Source organism: Bombus terrestris, chromosome 3 (genome assembly GCF_910591885.1).
Source record: "Bombus terrestris chromosome 3, iyBomTerr1.2, whole genome shotgun sequence".
Taxonomy (NCBI): Eukaryota; Metazoa; Arthropoda; class Insecta; order Hymenoptera; family Apidae; genus Bombus; species Bombus terrestris.
This window is the reverse complement of record NC_063271.1, coordinates 2,838,933-2,862,347: the sequence shown is the minus strand read 5'-3', so window position 1 is coordinate 2,862,347 and position 23,415 is coordinate 2,838,933. Positions and strand designations below refer to the sequence as shown.

The 23,415-nt window shown below is 45.8% G+C and overlaps 1 protein-coding gene across 3 annotated transcripts in view; it reads left to right on the top strand.

Annotated features, from left to right (window-relative positions):
* Positions 1–23,415, top strand: part of LOC100649165 (rho GTPase-activating protein 20) — a 182,380-nt gene that overhangs the window by 82,862 nt on the left and 76,103 nt on the right. The gene's annotated exons all lie outside the window — the stretch shown is intronic.

Genomic DNA, 23,415 nt, shown 5'->3' with positions numbered 1-23,415 from the left:
TGTCTCGCGGCTCGTGGAAAATTGGGATATTAGGTTGCGGCTTGAATCGATTAGTCGGAGTCGCGGGGCCCGTGCGTTGTTTCTCGCCGATAGTTTTTAATTAAATACGATTGGAAACCCGACGATGTACATGCCGCAACCTGATTACATAATTGCATCGCAACGTAATACCAGTTTTTAAACGGCTGTTTTTACTATGGTCTCGTGTTCCCGTACTCGCGAGTTTCGCGTAATCCGCGCGCGTGGTTATGTAGGCAAGCGTTAATGACTTTTTATTTCGCCGCGCGTCGAAATGTTGCGGCCATTACTTCCTCGTATCCGTGGCACGCTCGTTCCATCGTGTAACCGGAACACCGGATAGCTCGAAGAAAAAAAAAAAATTCACCGAGCGAGCGGAATTTCTCGCTTGCCTCGTGTGTTTACTTCGCGTTGGAACGGATCGACTTGTAAGTTGACTCGCGATTATCGGCTATTCTCAACCGCGAATGTTTTCATCTTCCTCTACGTATAATATCGATTTCTAGCTATTTCAAATATCGACGTACATACGTATATTCGGGATTACGAGGGAATTGTTCGAACTGGTTTAACTTATCCGAACACGTTCTCTGGCATCCATAGTGGAACCGATCAAGAAGGTAATTGATCTCGCTTCTCGTCTTCCTTCGGTGTTTCAATTTGAAGCACGATTGGGAATGTGTCGCTCCGATTGGTTTCCAACGGGCTTACATCTCGTTTGACCGCAATTTCCGCTGTATTACGCAAAATGTGTTTTATCGTGGTAATTAAAGAAAGGAAAGAAAGCCGATGGTAGCCGAGATTGCGAAGATCGGGTCGAGATAGCGAAAGGCCATAGGACGTATATTCGTAAGAGAGGAAATTTGTTAAAATTTACCTTAGAATGTCCTCTTATCTGTGTCATCTCATCGACGTAAATCGTTTGTTCCCCGAGAAAAAGTGGAGTTTCTATATTCTTTGATTTCTGAGAAACTTTATTGGTCGAATACTTGCAAAAATTCTTCTCGACGTACATCTGTCCGATGGTATAGGAATGCAACTACGATACCGTATAGCCAAAATTGCGCGCGTCTCGCGGGTTCCTTGCGCGTGTTTCCTGGCCGGTGATGAAAAAGCGTACTTCGAACTGCAGCGCAGAAAAAGGATGATCGTAAAATCGGCAGCTTTCACCGAGCGTAATGCAATAGCGTGGCTCGTTCGTAACTTGAGCAAATTGTGCTCTCTCCGTAAAGCGGCGAGCAGTGGGTCGCGAAATTGTGGGTAGAAGGAACGGCGGTGCACGCGGACGGGGCGGGTTCGGTGCGCATAGCGGCCATTAAATGTCGTCCGCGGTGGTGCGGCGCGATTCGTAATTCGACGAAATTGCACGGTTTTAACGACTCGGTATTTGAACGACGAAGGCCCACCGACAGGCTTTTGTGCGTTTCTCTGGCCGGCGCCACACACGTGCACTCGCGTCTATATAGGATGCGTGTGCAACGGGGGGTATTAAGCCGGCCAGTAAAAGCGGACGTTGCCAAATGTTCGTAATTCGAGCGACTCTTAACTCTTAACGACGACAAGACTTTCGTCGTTCTTTCCCCTTCTCCAACCCGGGTTGCAGCGTAGCTAACCTTCGTCAACTTGGTGTTCCCCGAGCAGACATTCCCCTTTTTTCTTTTCGCCCGCTGTTTCGCGAGGGTACGCGAAGTGCCATTAATTTCGCACGGAAAAAGAAAGAAGATGGATCTCGTCGAACGCGTTAGCGCTATGTAACTCCTGGTGGTACGCGCGCAGCCCTTAACGACTACCTCGCTCCCCTTTAGCCGAACGCGAGAGGAGACGAGAGAAGGCAGCGGAGCTCTTGTCGAGCAGCAACGACTCTTGCAATCGCGGCAGATAGGGATCTGCCTGGGCGCATCTAGTTAAATCGCTGAGCTCGCAGGACTTCGCTTCTCTCTCTCTCTCTCTCTCTCTCCCTCTCTCGCTTACTCCGCGAGACACAAGGAAGTCCCGGGCCGCCTCTCTCGATCAGATAACATCGACGATCGGACGTGATGGAGCACGGTAGCCGAATATCCTCAACATCGGCTCGCGTGAACGTTTGGTCGATTTTTTCTTCGCGCGCCTCCGCAGCATCCACACCCAGGGGTCCTTGAACGCGGCAAGGCCTTGAACCACCTTCCAACATTACCCACACCGTATTTATCCCATCGAATAAACGAAATACACTGGCACTTACGTTCGATACTTGTGAATGAGTCGAACGGATGGTAAGAAGTTGGATAAAAAATTTGAAAAGAATTCGCCGATTCGACGATCTTAATATCATCGATAGTTGTCGCGAATATTACGTTTAAGAGTACGAAAGAGACCGAGTACGTAGCTGTGCTGCGATCGAGTATAAGATTTTGGTCGTTAGAAACCGGTGCCAGGGTAGACCGACTGAAATTCCTCGTTGATTGGAAAGCAACCTTGCGAGGAAGCTCGTTGGCCCGAAGGCTTAGCACGAACCGCGCGCATTCCGAAACTCTGAATCAAACCTCGTTTTCGTTCGCCATACCGGTGTGGAACGGCGTACCCGTGAGCGATCGTTACCGCAACAACCTGTATCTGGCGTTCAGAAAAACTTTGAAAATTCGTAAACTCTCTTTCGTCGATTCTGCCTTTCGCATTCGAAGATTAAACGAAATTACCAGCTTCACCGATGCTTTTTTTTTCGAAAGATTTACGCGCGAGTTCGCCTAAACGCGAAACGAATGACGAGAGCAGCAATCAATTTCGCATATATCACAGCCAAAAGGGATTAGCGGAACAAGCGGCGGGTTTCGGCTCGCGTTTTTATTTGCCAAAAATCCGCGTTGCTTTTTGTCCGATGGAACGAGCCAGTTCGCCGCGGGTGTCCCTGCCATTGTTCGGACGAATTCGAAAAGACGAGGCAGAGAACATGCTAATTGCGAATATGAAAATCCCGACGGGGGTGTTTGGTCATCGGTTTCGTTGTTTACGAGAGATACCAAGGATCGTCTGTCTCTCTTTTCCTCTCTCTCGAGAGAACCGCTCTGTAATCTTCGCTTTTTTCTGCATCCCTTAACGTCCACAGGGCCAAAGGAGTTACGACACGCTGCACCATTCCCGGGGGCCAGCAGATTTCGTAGAAAAACGAGTCTTGTTGATGGCAAAAAAGACGAGAGGACTCTCGAAACGTTTTGACCGTGACATTCTTTGATCGTCGTTGCTCGCTCCTTCCACCTGTCCTTGATCCTTCCTAGAAGATGCTAGATTCTCTCGTTGAGAACGTTGTTTAGATGTAAATGCCCGATTGAGAAAGAGGAGGGGAAACAAGCTAATAAAATACTCACGAATATATACGAACAGGAGGTGTCCGGAACGCGCGAGCAGGAAGCTTTTGACGCGCTCGATCGTTATCCTAATTACTTGGACTTTTTTCTGCAATTAACTCTCCTTCTCCTGGCCCCTCCGAAGATCTTCGCGATATCTCGTGAGATAGTTCGAACAAACCGATTCACCGAATGCCCTTTTTTTACGCGATTCTTCGAAATCGTTCGCGTCTCGGTTCGCCAGCGATTTTTCGCACGGCGTTTCCCCTCGCCTCTGTTCCTTCTTGTTCGCAGTTTGATCGATGAAACGCCGCCGTAGCGCGACTCAGACGCGTATGAATAATTAAACGAGCCGTGACATTAATAGCGTTATCAGAGTGTAAACACGTCGAAGAAAACGTGCGGTGGTTTCGCGAAACAACGCGCAACGATACTCGAATCTTGGCACATTTCGATGGAAGCTTCTCGGAAGCGGATTAAAACGTCGCTAGTTGCACGTAATTTACACGGTCAGATGGAAAAATAAGAATGAAAACTGAGCGATAGGAGGTTGTAATTAGTCAGCCATTAAGTGGAAGTGTATGTAGAAAATGTAAATCGGTGGTGGATTCACGCTTTTCAATCGTGTCGTTCTTTCTCAGGCTCTCTCCCGCCAGGCTTTTCATTTCGTTGTTTTCAGTTTTTCTCAACTTCCACTCTCGCGGTCGTAACAGCGCGTGGCGAATGAAATATCAAAGCGATGAATCGTCTCGTTACACCTGGCTATTAGGGCGTGCGCGAATTCACTGGCCCAAAACTATCGTTCGTTCACGGCCAGATCGTTTCGTTAACGAAGGTAATCGCATCTCGTCGCTAAGACGACACGCCTTCCACCAAGGAAAAAGAAACTGGGGAATGTTTTCGCGGTTGCCACTCGCTGCTGTCTAATGTTGCCCGAGCGGGATCGTTACCTCTCGGGGAAATATAGCCGCGTTAATGATCGCAATTAGATTCGAGACAATTCTCTTCTTTCACTGTAATTCCTCTCTCTTCCCTACTCTTTCTCCCGCTCTGTCTCGTTAAAAGCGCTGCACACGGCCGAGGAAGCGTGGTGAATTCGTTTGTTTTGTTCCCGATGCGATCCAGTTATTCGCAGTAATTAATATAGTTACCGGTTACCGAACGTTGCTTTATATTTATATACGCCCGTTCGTTAACTTTGTTTCTCATTGCAGTTAATTCATCTCTTCTTTTCTCTCCGAATGTTTAAACAGCTTAACAGTTTCGTTAGAAAATGAGCCACGGTGCGATCGTGATATACGTACGTACGTACATACGTACACAGCTAGAAAACGAAAACGGCTTTGGGACTGTGTCGTTGGGAATCCACGAGAAATGTCGTCGTTACGATCGTAGCTAGATTTAGCGCGTTCGATAAGAACACGGCGTTTTCTCCTTTTCTTCGTTTACGGGACCTCGTGGACGACAGACGGTTAATCGACCACGCGTTTCGACTTTGCTCGATAATATCGTTCCTATAACGAAGATCTTCGTTCATGATCGGAGCGTAACTTTCGTTTTATCCATTGACCGTAAAATTAAGCAAAACGGACGGTGCCGGACAAAAATATTTCCTCGTCTAGTTTCGTAGGATGTCACGAAACAAATGGAACGAAATTAAAAACGGAAAAGAGCTCTTGTATTAGATTGGCAACTAAGTGATTGCGGATTTTGTCATTAGATGGTATTGACAAAATCCGCAATCACTTAGTTGCCAACTCAATAAAAGAATTCCTTCCTTCTGTGACCATGAACGAAGAAGACTTGTATTTATATTCCGCAATATCCAAGTTTATCGAACTTTCTCTGTAATTCTCGGTTCATAGACCATGGAATAACGCGATATCGATCCAGGCAGGGCGTTTCGATGGTAATTGGCCGACACAGGCCGTTAGAAAACGCAACATCATAGAGCATTCTTTCATTATGGAATCAGATTGTATCTTGTCGAGGCGTGCTCCCATAATTCAATTCTCCGGTCTCACACGAGTTTCGTGCGAAACTCTTCGCCTCGCAATCGCGACGCATTTTCCTCGATATGCTTCGCGGTGCACGATGCGGGATGATGATATCGAGGATGGCGCATGAATGAAAGAAAGACACCATGGCTCGATGGTATATCGCGTCGCTCAGGTTTGTTCGAAGCGATCGCGAGTAATCGATCGAGCATAGAACAGTTACCTCGAATATCCTCATCGATGACGTAAAGTTCTATCCTGTGCGCTAAAATTCGATGCTAAGGCTTAACGAATAAACAACACTGCGTAATATTCTTGCGAATATAATATTGCCTAGGAATAATATTAGCATTTATTATAAATATCGTAATTGGACGGCGGATGTTTGTGGAAATTCGGAAGAAATAAAGTTGAAATAAAAATTTGTTCGATATTCTGTATATGTTTCCGTATTGTACGAACTCTGTACGTTCTTTTCACGGCTGTTTTCGTGTTTACAGTGACGGACGATATTTTTTAGAGCATAAAAGATGTAACTAAAGGAATAGAGTGGAAAGGTCTGAGTCTGCGATAAATTTAACATTACGATCTTCCTTCTAAGAAAGAATTTTTAAATCTTCCGTGGTGTGATTTTTCATCGATTAACGTTAATTTAATCATCGATTACCGATAATCGCGAATTGGTTGGTGTAAAGGAATGTACTAACAGTGGTCGAAGGACGCGCGTTCTTGTTGAACGAGTCATTCGCCAGATGCTTTCACCTAAATGGAGGGAACAATGAACGTGGAAGGGTCAGTAACTGCGTAACGAAAAGGCGGAAAAGGGGCGCGAGTCACCGTTGTACGCTGGCCGGCTGTAATGCAGTGAAAACGAGGTCTTAACGACCTCGACATTAACTCGCCTCGTCGTGTCTCCTTTTCGCTCTTCCTCTTTGCTCGTTGTTCTAGTCATGATTGTCGGCCCGATGTCAGAGATCCTCGACCCGAAGAACGCGAGGTTCAGGTTAAAAGGAGAATTAACGTCGCGCCACGGACAAAGTAGCTGAAAACGAGCTTTATAGTAGTCTAAAAGACACGATTAAAACGGACGAAGAAATAGTCGAGGGAAATCGAGATTGCGTGCCGTTTTTTTATAGTGGTGACTACTCTATTAACCTCTTAGCCTAGTGAGTCTTTTAAAAATCGAACCGCTTTCTATCGTTACGTTTTTACTTCTACGTGACATCGCAGAAAATCTCTGATAATTAAGGATTATACGATTATTTCCTTTTACAGGCATCCGATAAATTACCTCGGTTGAATCTCGTAAGACGAACAATTTGAAGTGATCGCGCTTGCGAGAAACGAAATGCTCGAGCCGCTCGATAGTACCTCTTACTTTTTTCGTCTTTGCCCGATACGATTGCGCTTAATCAGCGTCGACGAAACATCTTTCATCGAGCCTGAATCTCGTAGATGGTCGATATCGAACGTTTATCGCGAGAAATTTGCGTATATATCTTAATTAACGCTTCGTACGGACGTCTGGCGATGCAGAACCGCATTCCTCTCGACTCTCGTGCCGGATTAATTGCTACTCCCGACGAAATATTATTTTCGGCCGGTGAACGCGACGTTCGACATGCATGCTCGGCAAAATTACAACCCGTGAGCGTTCACGTTCGAAGTATCCAAGGTACCGTTACCGAGTTAACCAACGTAGCGCACGAAATGTTCGAATGACGGCTTCTCCGCTCCATGCTATCGTTCTTGGAGCTTCTCTAATCGCATCGCAGGGGACCATTGTTTCGTAGTTCCAAGAAAAATTCGAAAGAGAACGGAAGAAGGGACGATGCCCTGGCGTTTAGATCGCGATTCGTCGGCAGACACGTCCCTCGTGCGCTCAGGTACGTCCACGACATTTGTACGTGCGCTATCTCTCGAGTCAGCACGATTAAATCATCGACCAGTGAAAATCGTCGATCGTAGCTCTACGTTCGGTTGTCGCGAGCAGAACCAGCTCCGATACGAGACGGCTTATTCATCGGCTTGTTATTCGCGGTATCGATTTTACCGCATACCTAGGCTGTCTATTATTGTTCCGGGGCTCGACCACCGCAACCTCTCTGTTTATTAATTATGCCGATTATACAAGGCTTATCTATATTTTACATCCTCGCTTGCGTACTTACGCCGCTGTCTCGCGGTGTCCAATCACACTCTAATCGCGTTTAACAGATCGGCATTCCGTATTTCGTATCTCAGCATTTACGATGCTTTACAGCCAATCGAATAGCTTAACCCCCGTGAACTATCCGTTCCATTCGTTATCCTCTGAAAGACATAGAGAGAGAGAGAGAGAGAGAGAGAGAGGGAGAAAGACTCGTACGGTGTCTCGTACCATTCGGACTAGTACTCCACCAGTACTAAGAAGACCGACTAAAATTTTTTCCTGACTAAAGGAAGCTGCAGTCGAATTAAGTTTTGAGAAACGCGATCGATGGCCACACGGATCGAATGCAGATACTCTGGCGAAGATGCGCGCGGAACACGGGAGGGACCGAACGATCGCACCGTTAAAAAGACCGATGGACGATACCGATTAAAGAATCCTGCTGGATCCCAGGTGTGGCTGGTTTACGCGAACACGATTTTAGACCCGTTGTACTTTATTGGCTATTAGTTTGATTTGCGGTAAGTGGCTCGTTACGCAATGAACGCCATCGATTTCTGCCGCGGGTGCACGGTTCCATTGCCGTACCTCGAACTCGATAAAATCGATCGGTATCTTGAACGCGGTACGGCTGCCCAAGAGCGTATTAGCACCGATCTAGTTGCTCCACGTACCACCCCACGGTCTTTACGATCTTCGATCGCGATCCTCGATCGCACCGCGGGACATGCTTAATTCGAATTACGCTAATTGACGAGATACGACCATCGTATGTACATTGCCCTCTCTCTCTCTCTGTTTCTCTCTTTCTCTGTCCCTCTGCCGTTATACATAATACATACAGAATGGTGCGCACCGGAAACGGAGAATGAAGTCTTCGTTGGCTCTAATTCGATCGAGCGGATTAGACGGCGAAGCGGTTGCTACGCATGGCCGTCGGCTGACTCGCGTTAATCCGCGTTATATTTTCGTTCTTTATTGCACGCGATGCTAACTGCCAGGATGGGAGACTCGAGGAACGACGCACATACCTACGCGTCGCTTGTCGAGGCATCGTAAATATTTGATATCACGATCGAGAGAATTTCCCGGAGGACAAGAACTGCAAATTTCAAGTTTTTCTCGACTTCGGAACTTCCGGCGGATTATCGTGAATTTTTTTAACGACAAAAACGTAGATGATTGACACAGCCGTTCGTTGAAAAGTTATTAAGCTACTCAATCCTCGACATTAGGTATTTTATCGTGAGAAAACGTTTCGCCTTAACTCTTAAATCTCGCTCTTGCTATTTCAGTCGGGCGAAACGTTTCTCACGATTTCTTCCAGCCAGTGTTGGAATGCTGTGTTTCGGAAATTTTGGAAATTTCGCTAAACAATTTTGCGTGGGTTTGGTGACGCGACGTGGAATCGGTGGCGCGTTGAACAGGCGTTTGGTGTAGACAGGGACCTTGTTCCACGCAGAATACGGCCCTCGGGAATGCCGAAGGTTCCGGTTCTGATTCATTGTCGCGTCATATATCTAGACGCCGGTGCCTCCGTCTCTGTTGCGTGGGTTGGCACGCACGCAGACGCGTGCAACTTGACCGGAGAGATACATATTTGCCGGCTGAACGCGACAGAAAGAGAAAGCCGAACGGTGGAGCTTAACGCGAGAAAGAGAAAGAGCCAGGACACGAAGTAAGGGAGACTCGAAGAGCCGGCAAAGAGAAGTAACGAGCATGCCTATCCGCGCCATTCATATTTCCTGGAACACAAGACTCCTCCGTGCCCAGCCGCGGCCCATTTCATTTAACGCGTTACGACCGATACGTTATCGTCCCTCTTGCGTCTGCCCTTTTTCGCTTTTCTTTTTATCATCTTCGCAGTTACTCCATAGCGATACGTTCGGAAGACAGATGGTTGTTGTCTCTTTCCCAATACTTGGAGCATCTCTTTCGCCAACTTTTTCTTCTTATTAGCGAGTTTTTTAGGTCTCTTTTATCGATCTTTCGTTGTCAGTATTTTAGCTCTCTTTGTGTTCGACCGTTCGCGGAGAGACGCGTTCGCGGCAGATCGCGCCAACGAGAGTCGTAAATTCTCGTTACGATTCGATAATCCACGCCACGAATTGGTCGATTCATTTCGTTTAGGATAATAGAGATGGTTGACTGATCGTAACGCTGAAGTAACAGGTTATAATGCATATACCTTATTCCAACAACTTTGGATCTTAATAACCGAGATAATGGTATAGGAACGCTAAATTTACACTTGGAATTTATATTGGAATAGTTAGATATTTATTTGATAAACGATTTCAAAGATATTCATCGATACACACTTGTACGCGTCTCGGCACTTTCTTCCATACCCCACTGTTAACCGACTGAACGGTTTACATTCATTTGTTTTCTAGACGCCGCGCACACACATACTGATATTCACATACTTGCACACACTGATATTCACATACAAGTATTACTACTACGCATTTAACCTAGTCTAGCACATAAAATTATACATATCTCGATAGATACAAATAGTTACGCGATGTGCGTTCAGACGTATTCCCAGAGACGCGTGAATAGCAAGTTACAACTGAAGATTGATCAATGAACGAAAACCAGTCAGACCGATCAACGGAGGAAAAACCAGTGAAGAGACGTTGACTGATCTAAAGATCTAAAGACAAACCAATGAAGTTCGGTGACGATGCTGTCGCAGAGGAAAACTATCGCTGTGTGTTGGTCGCACCACCACCGGTTGCTTGCGGATGCAAATGACCGTTGAATATGGGAAAAACCCGACCTTCCGGTTTTTTATCCGATGAAACAATAACGATAAGGAACGTCTCTGCTCAAATATATTTTATAACAATTAAGGGCCCTACGATAAATACAAATGCTGAGTTTTATGATAGTTCCTTAGGATCATTGCAGTCCGACTAATTACATTTGCACAGCTAGTAATCGCCTCGACCGAGGGATGGATTATGGTTTATGTAAAGAGTAATCGGACGTAACACTGAGTTCGTAGTATATTTATCAAGTACACTGGGGTGTCTTGTATCACGTCAATGTACAGTGTAGCTAAAATGTAGATCGGAGTTCGTGAAACAGGAATTGTACTGTGCATCGTATCGATTTGATTATTCTCCAATTGAAATCGTTCGATAAACGATCGTCGATAAACTTGTTCAGTCGTTCGAATACAGCTACGCGCTACTATTATGGAAGAAAGAAATGGAGGATGTATCCTTGATGGAATGGACGACGTAGCTCGATGACGAGTCACAGCGCGATGTCTCTCCATCCAGCTGCATCTTTTTCGTTTTTCCGGTGAGCGTATGCTCATTTGTGGCACACCCTGCTCGCGTCGTATTACAAGCGTCGTTCCAACCACATGTCGAAATCGGCCGTAGACGATTCCCCGCCATTGTTTGCAAACACCTACGAGCAAGCCAGGTATTTTCCTTTCGCGTTCGACCGCGACGCTTACACGCGTCTTCTAAGCGCGTTCAATCTTCGCTCGGTGAGCCAGATGATCCGATCATTAGGGAGTCGAGAGGCGTCCCGATCGACCAAACGATAATCCGTCAGTCTACGCTCGTCTTGGCCTTTACCGAGCTCGATGAATCGAGCCGAGCCTATCGTAATTTTAAGACACCGTCTGCCGTGGAATTATTTCGCGGAGAATCAGTAAAGAGTATAAAAGACGCGTGATTAATTGTACGCTTTAATTAATCTCGTTGGCTCCGATCCTGCTACGTGTATTGCGTGGTCCGGGTAAAGATTTCTTTTTAGCACGAGGTGGGAAAGGATTTCGAAAGATTTGACTCAATATCATTGTAAATTACATTTCATTACGTCGTTACGCGTTTATACAGTTTTGTGGAATTTCTCAGCAATTTCCAAGGTTTCACTCGCTTCTCACAGTAGCCTCACGAACTCGCTACAAAGATACTCCTTTCGACTATTACAAATTCACAGATTTCGTTCCGCAATGCCACGTTGTTCGATCCATTTTTAACAGCAACTCGTCCACTCGCAAAACTACGAAAACGCGCGAATCAGAATGCGAAACGAGCAACCGACGATCAAAATTCTCAGCCGCAGCTCGCTCGTGATCTTCTTACGTGACCGGCGAAAGCAACGAATGGATTTCGGTTTCACCTTCCGAAAAACGCTTCTCTGCTTCTTTCGAAACGCTGTTCGGCGCTCGGTTGGACAACGAGATCGAAAAGTGGATTTGATCGATTCGGTTTCCGAGAGCCTCGAACATCACCCACGTATCTTCCGCTATCTTTTGCGACGACCAGCAAGTACCACAAGCATATACGTTGCAGTATACGCGTGCGCAAACGTGTTGCACGAGCGAGTCGCATAGCAGCACGCTGCACCCACCCGCTGGCTCCGAGTACCGATCGATGATCCATCGATCGCGCGAACGATCCACCGCGGGTAGTCCCCGGGCAATATCACCGAGAGCGAGATTTATCTCCGGACATACTCTCTCGGTCAGCATCCGTGTACACGTCGCCGTTGTCGGCGCTTGTACGTACACGATGCCGGGTGTGTGCACACCATAGGCCTCTGTAGGTGAATAGGAGATCAGCGTGCCTCTTCTTCTTCGTCTTTGCCGATCGTCCAAATTGTAACGTTCAGGGTTACGATGTTTGTCGAGTTGATTTCGATATTCGATGTATCCTATGTCGATCGCGAAGTATAAACGAAGTAACAGCATATGCATGCTAACTCGCGAAAGTGTTTGAACGTCTCTAGAAACTTTAAGTTGGTATATTATTATACATAACTCATCGACAGCATCGCGATTATATCAAATTAAATTTTGAAACAAATCTAAGAATCTACGTAGAAATTGCGAGATAGCTGCTGCGAACATTGCACCGAGTACTTGAACAGTCGATTGTTCGTTTATTGAGAAACCGGAACGTTTAACGAGATCATCTTTGGCACTAATTATATAGAATTATATGCGTTACAATGTTACGATATTCGCGTTACGTTACGGTACTAATGCAATTTCGAACGTTATCAGGAATATTATCGTTCTAAATATATCGCAGCTCTATGTGTCGTTATGTGTTTTTCTATGATTCTATTTATGATAGAAGGTTCGTTCCATTCGCTAGAGCTGCGAGCTGAATTACGCCTTTCTTCTTTCCCTTTGCTTTCGTCTCGCTAAATCTATAGGCTCTTAAACTGATTTGTATGAAATATGCGCTTTTGTGCACACGAGCTCTCTTGATCGCGATCTCTCGTTCGTATTCCTTCGCTTTGATACGTGTCAGATAAACGTGCACGCACTCCAGCGCCTCTTGCCCGCCATAGAATAGAAGAGGTATGATTTAAGTGCTCCCCGACGTGCACCGTTATACGCCACATTGCCATGGTTCTACGCGAATTCTACTCCAGACTCGATATTTTTTTACTGAAATCTCTTTCGCTTTTTCTAATCGCCGCTTCTTATCTCCTCTTTCATGGGCTACTACTCTTCGCGAATTCGCTGCGAACTTCTCGTTGATCGCTTTCTATTTTAGAAATTTCTATCGTAATATCATTGAAAAAGTGAAAAGATGCTAATATAAAACAGTTCCGACGTTACGATAAAAGTGCAGTTAAATATATTAGAAGCGTAAGAGTACGACGCGACGTAATACAACAAAATACACCGAACGAAACTACCGTTTAAAACTTGACTAAAAGATTAAAAAAGCAAAAAGAGCGACGATGTTGCAAATACCATTTTTTAAATTTACCTTGGAATTAATTTTACTTATCTCGTAATTAAGCCCTTCCCGTACTTTAGCGAGTCAGACTCGCGATATTCGTGTTTGGGCCAAAATCTTCATCGCGAGCCTGACTCGCTAAAGTACGGGAAGGGGTTAATTGTTAATCGTCAACTTGAGCAATGAGATTGAGAAATTGAGAAACAGTGGAGTCGGTCGATTTGTTGTCTGGCTCAATTATAAATTACAACTCCATCACCTGCTACAGACAAATGTCCAAATATACCTACTCTACCGTTGGTAAACTCGCCATAGTTTGCCTGGTTCGGGGAAGATTTAGTCGACAGGTGCGAAGATCGCGCGACCAAGCCAATAAAGCGGACTTGGAGAGTGCTGCTCGGGAGGACGAGTCGTCCCGTAACTCCATTACTTATGCATTCGTGCGGCTGGCTCGGCGAGTCTCCGCGTTCTCTCTCTACCCCATAATCTACGGCGCACAATGTCGTCTGATTATGGCCGGGCCGATATGTCGTTGATTCGGCCGGGTCAAACCTACGCGCGTTATTCAAATATTAAGCCAGAGCTCGCACACGTACGTATGTCCCTTTAGCCCCGGTGGACGCTTGTATTCTGCCCATTACAAAAACGAGCAGCGGGAGTCGAACGCGAGATCGAGAATTCGCTGAACTCCGACTCGCTGGGTCGACGAACTCTCTTTAGAAAAAGTTCTTCCAGCCCTGCGAACGCGATAACGCGCGATTTTTCCTCGATTCGGTATTTTACCATCCGTGAACAGTCCGTACCTTTTGCGCTTTTCGCGAAACTTTACTCGTAAATTTCTTCGAAGCGAAATTTGCTTTTCTCGAAGAATCTTCCGGATAATCCATCCTTTGATCGGAAAACCGATTCTACGATATAACCGAGACTTTGCCAAGTGTTTTAGAGATTTTTGTTGAAGGTGTAAAACGGCGATCTTCCTTCTTCCTATCCGTTAATGCTTGTAATTTTGTAAAGTACCGTTGGAACCACGTCGCTATTTATTATGGATGGAGTATAGAACGTTGACAGATACGACGGTGAATCGATCGAAGCAACGAGCAGAAGAACGAGCATCTGGTTGTTAGTTTAACGGGGGAAGACACTCGAGGTCGGTTCGCAGGAATTCTCGCGAGTACGAATCCCCGGTAAATTTGCATCACAATGCCAAATCAAGTTGGCTCGGAGGGGAAAGGATGGTGGAACACGTGGTCCAGGGTCGAGATGTTCCGCGAAAGAGGCTTGGCCCCTACGAGGACGCGTACATACTTAAGTACTCTCGATACGATGGTACACGCGCGAACGATTCACGACAGGGTTGTGTTCCCTCTGCTTCTGTCTCTTCTTTAGGGTACTTCTTTCTCTTGTCCACCTTAAAATTTGCAAAGAATCTTCCCAGATGACGTACGTTTACAGCATCTCCTTGCACCTTCTTTTCTTCAGTCGTGATTTATGCATCTCTCGCGACAGTCGCAACGATCCTTAAAAGATCTTCCATCTTTTCGTATCTTCTTCGCTATTTAGAGGATGAAAGAAGATAAAACTCGCATAAAGGAGTCGATTTGATCGATTCAAAGATCGAAGATAGATTTTACGCTTTGCCCCTGATTGCACCTGACGACTGTTTCGACGCGTCATCGTTCGATTTTCTAGGCCAAATCAATTTTCATGTTCGTTTCGGGCGTCGTTTCCATTGATCGCGTTTAGATATCGAACGACGCGACCTGGTTCCGCGCGCATGACCAACCACACGACCTATTAAACGCGATTCGATACCGATTTCATTCGAAAACGCCTTATCCTTGGACCAGAATTTCACCATATATTCACCGTTTGCGCAATTCCGCCGCACCTTCGTTTTTTTCTTTTTTTTTTTCTTTAATATCAATTTGCACCTGACTCGTGACTCGTGGCTGTCTCTCGGAAAGGAGTCGCGAGAAGTCAGGTTGCAGCACGTGCACGATATCTTAACGCAACACTGTCGTTCACGGTACAAGCAAGGTAGGCGATCTGGAAGAGATCCGTTCTCGCGTTTCCGCCATGCATGATCAGTCAGGCGAAATGGTGTATGTAACCTCCAATGACGTTCGAGTTTATGTGCAATTACTTCCGATTGAAAATGTTTCTTTTTTTTTTGCAATCACGCCGGTCGATTAACCTTCGTTGGATCATTCAGGAGAGATTTATTCCTCTATACGTGAGTTCGCTATATAATTACCATGGGAATAAAAGAAACTTTTTTCACGATAGTGCTGTATAAAGAATATTAACCTTGTTCCAATTGCCTAATAAAGATTTATGTACTTACGTTTATTTTCCTGAGTTTACTCATACCGTCGAACGAAGGCAGGTATCTTTCTGAATCGTTCATTGCGAAGAATCAACCTAACTTCGATTAATCACCAATGATTCGTTTTTCTATAACCGAGTTAAACCATACTATTCTCTACGAATGAAAGAAGCTTTTCTCCACGATCGTGCACCGTAATGGACTCTAGCCATACGATTAAACACACGCTTGATTCCTGTGAAATAAATGCAGCCATTTTCCGTGCTCGCTAAAGAACGAATCCTCGTTCGATTAACCACCAAACACGTTTATTATGTAAAACGTAAGCTGGCAGGAATAGAGTGGAAGAAGTGGCTGGATCTCGAAACGTATGCGAATCCACGGTCTCCCTTATTCCCATGCGCGCACCAGAGAAATCCTCGGCTGGAACCCTCTCCTCCTCGAGAGTCTCTAATACGTTTTTATATCATAAGGGTCGTGGTCGCTATGTTTCCCGATTTGTATGGCGGAGGGCTGGAAAGCAGCCCGCAGCAGCTGTCGCTTGCTAGAACGCGTGACGAGACACGTCGACCCGTGTGACAGACGTTAAAAAATGGGGGCTCATTGTGCATCTCTGACGCCGTGAATCTGTTCTCGCATCGATTTCACGGGGTCCTCTGTGTCCCCATTTTCTCTCCCTCGTCTTTCTCTCTCTCTCTCTCTCTCTATCTTTCGAACTTTGGATGAACTTTTGGAAGAGAAAAAATAAAAGAATTATAAAAGCAAGCGCCAGTGAAACAGCGAGTCGTTCGTTTTTTCATTAAGACGTCGCGCTCGTTGCACGTTGACTCACTTGACGCGTTCTTCGTTTCGTCTCGCTCTCGAGGACCACCCTCGTTCTCCGTGTACAACGCATCAACGGGGTAATTAGTCTTGGGCCGTGACGTAATGCTGCGTTGTTTCTATGCAGGGAACCAGGTCGATGGAATTTTCACCTTTGACTCGCCAAGGTGAGCGTTAAACGTGAAATTATTACGAAACGTAGCGAGTTTCTTAAGAGACTGAAGTCGTAATTATCGGACTGTGGACGTCTATGATTTAATGAAAAATTTCGAGGCGCGAATACATCGGGATTTATATAATTAATTATACTGAGAATTTTAGTAACACGGGATTGATCGACCACGTAAAATTACTTTCCTGTAAAAAATGGCACGGAAATGCGTCTCGTCGCGTGTTTCACCTGCAATCTTCGAACGAAATATCGCGTCAAAGTTCTTAATGGTTTGAAACCACGAACGATTGTCGACTCTCGATCAACGAGAAAAATTAGATTAATACTTAGATCGGTACTCTGGATAAAGGTTCGACGCTTATACCGGCTGATACGGCACTTTCCCTTTCATATTCGACGAAGAACGCGTGTTCCTTTTTATCTCGGCGATTCCACGAAATTTACGGAGCATAACGAGGAGGTGGCGAGGCAGTTTGGTGGCTCGCAAGGGAACGTTCCAACAAAAGCAAGCCTGAAGAAGCAAGGGGAAGAGAGAATGAAAAAGAGAGGGAGAGAGAGAGAGCGAGGGGGGCAAAGGTGGAGCGAAAAAGAGAAAAGGTAAAGGGAGAACAAACCGGAAGGAGGTATCCAACAGGATGCGAGCACGTCCTTTCGGCATTGTGTACAGCACCGGAACTGTGGGAAAACTTCCACACTAGCGAAGTTAGTCTCGCGTTAACATACGAGTCGCGAGGTTTTATAAATATTTCATCGCGGCGGACGCGAAAATTGCGATGCAGCGATTCGAGCCGGTCGCGTTCCGGATGCTAATTAATTAGTCCAACGGGGGACTAAGTCTCTCTCGATGCGCTAGTCGTTTCTTCTCTTTCGCCCTTCGTTCCTTTAAAACGATGTTTGCTGCCGTATATATACAGGGTGTCTCAGGGTTTAACGACCCAACTTTGTCAATGTATTCTAGTACTCTATTCTAACATTCTCTTCTATTTTAACACGCGCACCATTTTCTCGATACGAAATTGACAGCGATAAAGAATTTAATTTACTTCGTCTCGTCGAAGGAATATTCGTCTCGACGAAACTCTTCGTATCTTGTACCATCGTCCTGACCAAACTTATCGATGTTTTTACTCGATGTAGCCTTCTTTTTTGAAATTATCGACACACAGGAGTCCACTGACTCGCGAATCAAAATCGAAAGTAAGCTTTCCTTCCTATTTTCGTGTTTTTCTTCTCGTAACTTTCTACAATAATAAAACTTTGAACGACCTACGCTTATATAACACGTGTTCCGCTTGCATATAGCCATAGAACACACTGACGAAATTTATCCGCTTAACCTTGGGACACTCTGTATACGTGGATATATGTGCGCGCGCGCTTGTGGATGAAAATAATCTTGGATCGCGCAATACGTCGACTTAATTGCGCGATTAAACGTTCTCGATAGGATCGCGAAGCCTTTGAGAACGTCGAATAGCCGCGCTGTGGAACGTGTTCCCGCGCGCCACGCGAGCGTCGACCGATCCATCGATCGTGCCCATACGAAATTCGATTTTCGACCGCGTTCGCTGCCGTGCGTTATCGTGGAAACGCGCGAGCAAAACTTTCGCTTGCAAAACAACCTGTGACGTTGCGCCGACACGCTCGAGGAAGCACCTATTGCGCGAAAACGACAATGCTCCTACCCATTGCTAACTATCCTGCGAAACGATCCTCTTTCCCTTCCTCGAAAATACACGGTGTCCCACATTTTTCACACTCCGCTAGCGCGTTCCATTAAGCGTAATAAAAATAAATATTATCGCGTTTTCTTTTTCTCTTCGTCACATTTGAATATTATTTTTTGACCAACTTGGGACGAAGCTACGGAGTACAGGACACCCTGTACATTCATAGCCAAAGTTGCTTTCCCGTTCGTTTTGCACCATGTTGCGTCTTGAATTATAACGGAAGAGTCGTGCAGACTGAGGAAAACGTAGGAATAGAAATGGTGAAACTTAGACGCGACACGCGATAATGTTTGTCGGTTGATGGTGTTGGTGTAGAAGCTCGCGTCTTCCTGGATTTACGTGACATCCGTTCGAAGAAGTTTATGCCTACGCATCTCTCGAGGTTATTGATCTTCGCCATAAATCATGACGCCTAGTTTGCATCGAACAAATTCATTGGATTAGAAGGTTCGCTCGGTGTTAATTAGCTTAGGCTGCTGTGACGCGGCTGTCGCCGATATCCTGTCATCTCGCATCGTTTCGCGAGTCCGTTATGAGAAACCTTGACGCGGTGCAACCGGGGTGGGATGAAAAAAAGGACAGCCAACCGAGAGGAGACTCCCGGGCGAGTCTCTCATTCTGCCTTCTCTCGGATCTCCGATGGATCGAGTCGATTTCTTAACTCCAAAAGAGTCGAGGTTCGATACTCCGGTTAGATACGTGACCAACGTACACACGTCGACATTTATCGATTTCCACGCGAGATCGCGAGAGGGAAAGACGTTGATCGAAGCCTTTAGATACTCCCTTGCCTTTCGAGCTACCGAGTCTATATCTCTCTTTCTAAGGCGTGCGCGCGTACAAACTGTCGGCCACGGAAAAAAGGAAAGATTCTCGCGGATCTAACCTGTTCCATCGACGAACCGAGAGGCAGACGAATCGGTTTCGATCAGCGTTTCTTCTTTTTTTCTTTCTCTCCCTCTTCTCTCTCTCTCCCTCTCTTTGATCGATGCTACTTTCCTCCCTGCCAATGAAATATCTCGCCATGCTCCCCAAGACGTTTCCACGAATTTCTTTTCCGCGAACAGGTGAAACCAAAGGTGGATCTGAAAAAGGAACAAATTTCCAAGGGAGAGAAATAGCCGCTTCGTAGTCGCATTTATTCAGTAGAATCTTCCAGCGACGAAGAGAAGATATACGGTTACGTACGGTGAATCCCTTCCGTGGATCGTTGTATGTAAGTACAGAAAGTGGAAGCGATACGGTGAGATCGTAAAATCAGTCCGTGGTTGAAGTTTACAATTTTTATTCTACCGTTTCGTTCGAACAATCGCCATTTCGTTCAAAAAAAGAGAGAAAAAGAAAGAAAGAAAAGAAGAATAAGAAAGAAGAAAGAAGATTGGAATATATTGAGCGACGATCAAAGTCGCTAGAGTAGCTACGTACTCTTTTGCTTTCGCGGAGAAAGACAAATAGGCGCGTACGAAAGAGGATAGTTTTCAATTGAAGAAGCTGTTGCAATGCACAGATAGTACCAACATTTAAATTGCATGTATTCAAAGAGAAAGAATCCCATAGGTTTCGCATTCAAAGGCACGAGAGGATATTACTGCGAATAGTAATCGACTACTTCATTTAACGATCTCGCTATATCGTTCTCACCTACTGTACTCAGCTCACGTTTCATTCGATACACTGGCCGGAGGTTTGCTCGAGGTCTCGGTCAGGGTTTGGACGCATCGATCCGCTTTTAAAGGGAATATCGACATCGAAGACTGGTCACAGAGCTGATGTACAATATACAATGCGAGATATACCGAAAGACGAAAGGGGAAACGTGTCTCGTTCACGTTTTACCGGTAATGCTCCTGTCCGGGACCAGACACCGGCACCAGGCACGAAGAAATATTTCGATGCTCGCGTCACGGAGTACCGTTAGCGCAGGGTGATCGGTGATTTTTCGTGAATTTCGGGACTCCTGCGGGGCCGAGGTGAGTGGAAAATTTCGCGCCCAGGTCACGGCGTCGCGATGGCATGCGCCCGTTTCGCGTTCCAGACTTGCAGACCGCGGTCCGAAAGAAACGAGTCCGACCACGTACCGCTGCTTCTCCATTTCTCGTTAATTAGTCCTCGGGTGCCCTCGCGAACCCTATTGCCAACGTGAGCGGACGCTCAATTATTTCGTCATTGTGTTGATTGGCCGAGCTCGTTCTTCGAGTCCTCGCGCCACCTCCTTTCGAGTAACCTAACCTTAGAAAGAGATGCTAATTAGTGGCCTGATTCAACGAAGAGCTATATAGCTGGTCTGTGTTCCATTTGTCTCTTTGGGATATCGTTCGTCTGCCGACGATGTTGGCTTTATTTTAAATATCGTCGCGAAGGTAACTACAAAAGTTTGCTTTCCGTAAGCAGATATAATAATTAATAGCTTTCACATCAAAGAATATGAACGCGTTGTTCGATCTCCGAAGAGGAAGCTACATCTAGAAATTAGGACGATATCGTCGAGTGGAGATGTAATTGTCCCTGGAGCTAAGCCGCGAAAACTCAGAATTCTTGTTTTCGCTTTCACTGAAATTCACGATGTCTGGAATATCGAGGAATTTTGAGTTTACCACGAATCCACGATCGCAGCGTGTTTCGGTCCGGTTCTTAAGCAAAAACCAATCGTATTTCATCGACGTAGCAAATCACCAATTCTCGAAGGAACGCGTTACAAGAATCGATCTTCTGACTCGTCGACGAATCGGACAGTATGGTCAAAAATGTATCACGGCCCGTTGAAGAGTCGGCGAGATTATAACCGCGCGATTCCCAGCAGGAGCTCCATTTCGTTTTTCTTCTGTTTCCGCTCCAGATACAGACAACCAGGCCGTATAACTCGCCTGCGCCGATTATGGCAGGACGGGCTTTTGCGCGGGGCTCGTTACGCGCGTCTCTTGCACTCGCTCGCTCGAAAACCCGCCTTTATCATCGTACACAGTTCGTGGCCAACGGTGGACCTATTTCGAACTTCGCTTCCGCACTAGAAAACGCAATCTGTCGCTCAGTCCATTTGCGCTTGGCCGTCGTCGGCTCGAGAGCTTCAACAGCCACGCTCTGGGGTTTGAGCACATGGCCGAAGTCTGTCTTTCAGTTTCCACCGACGTTGTCACGAATTTCGGATTGTGAACGAATGGGAAGCGAACGGTCCGTTCAGGTTCGACCAAAGGTTTCAACATAAACGACCAAGATTTTCTGCGAGAAATTCTTCCTTCTCGCAACGTAATCCTGTAACGACCATGCTTATGTCGCGTTCATACGCGATAAGATGATCGATCAGCGAGATTTTACCAAACTAAATTTGAGTAATTTGTATCGCGGATACGAGCATTGTCTTTCGTCTCTATTACCGTAAAAGTACGCTTCGTGCGCAATTCAAAATATAGAAAACGGTATAAGGAACGATATCCACAAAATATGAATGTGGAAAAAGAAGATTTACGTATCCTTGAGCGGTAAATTTAAAAGAAATGCGAGCATTACAGCGATTAAAAACCTAACAAATACCGCGAGAGTACACGCATACAATAAAATTCACGAACATTCTTTCTTCAACGTTCTATGGAGAGAATTACAGGGACGAGGGATGGGAAATATTTGAAAAGGGATTCGCATTAATTCCGGGAAGGACCGAAGTTGACGGGGCGTCGCGCGGGGAAAGGGTTCGCGTTACGAACGTAATAATGCAGGGGGAAAAAATGTGGAATTACCGTAGTCGCTGTTGTGCTGCGGTAACACGAGATCCCCACGGAAATCTTGATACACCTACGTCCGTGTAAAACGTATTTCGCGACGCGCTATTTACATAACGCAGTTACGTACCATGGATTCGTATTGTACATCCGCCATCCAGGTCTCCGGTGCGTGTATATTGCGTGTGATTCGCGCGCGCCGAGAGGATCGTGCGGCGTTCGAACACGTGTCCAACACGGCGAGCGTCTTCTTCGTCCGCTCGTCCTCTTTACCCAGATGAATATCGCGTTCCGAGGACATTTAATTGAATCGTTGCCGTGACGCTCTTATCTAACGAGCCGATGCACCCTCGCCTTTCTCCAAATCTTCCTTCGATCTTTCGATGTACAGAGTAAAGTAGGGTTATTCGGATAATCCGCGACATCTTAAAATTCCATCTTACAATTTGCATAGGATAATGAAACTCGATGTGTATTGCAAAGACGCGATTAATGTAAAGTATCGCGCACGTACTTTAGGCTCATCAAGAGGAAACGTTAAAAAGAGAAAACGATTCGAATGCTGACCTTACCCTATTTCCGACGTGCATCCTCGTGAATACTTACGTCAGAGAGCCCCGCTTCTCTCTTTATACTACTAGCGCACGTTTATTTTCATACGGCTTGATCGTTTAGAAAGGAAATAAATCGTCAACGAACGTTGCTCTCGTTGCATCGATGCTACACTGTGGGTATCTTCGCTAAAATTAACGTTGCGCCAGCTACGCCAGGTGCGGACTATATCGAACCAGGTTATTCTAGACTCAATACTATATTTAAAACTTGCTGGTAGAACAATATTCGATGCGCTAAGAGATTCTCTGTTACGTCGATCCTTTCATCGTTCGCGAGTTGCCCTTTTCTCCACCCTCGTTCGCTGTCGCGATATAATTCTATTTCTGGATACGAAACCGTCTTAGGTATAGTTTAATACGAACCTTAAGGCAATAATAAGCACTCTTATTCGCACGATCGTACCAAAATTCCCTTTGCCGTTTCCTCTCGGACGAGTTCTTTGCAATTGTGCGTATACGTATTTACGTAATCATCGACAGTTGCGACTTCCCCTCGTTTCACCCTTGCCCCAGGCACTCCATATTTCTGTACGAGATTTTCCGGATGTCCCTTCCGCTCACACGCGTCCCACCTTGTCTATTTTAACTCCTTCCATCGAGTTTTCACACCCCACGCCACCCATGCGTACACCTGTTGCAACTTCGCGAGTTCCTCGCTCCTCTTCCACGTCAGACATTTTGCTATATCAATGACGTTATCGTTTCCTTTGTACAACTCTTACGTATTTTCTTGTCCTCTGTGTGTTACGTTGTTGTAGTCACCTGCCGTAACTCTACGTGTCTATACAAAGAGATACTTTATCGTTGTATGGGAAGAATTAG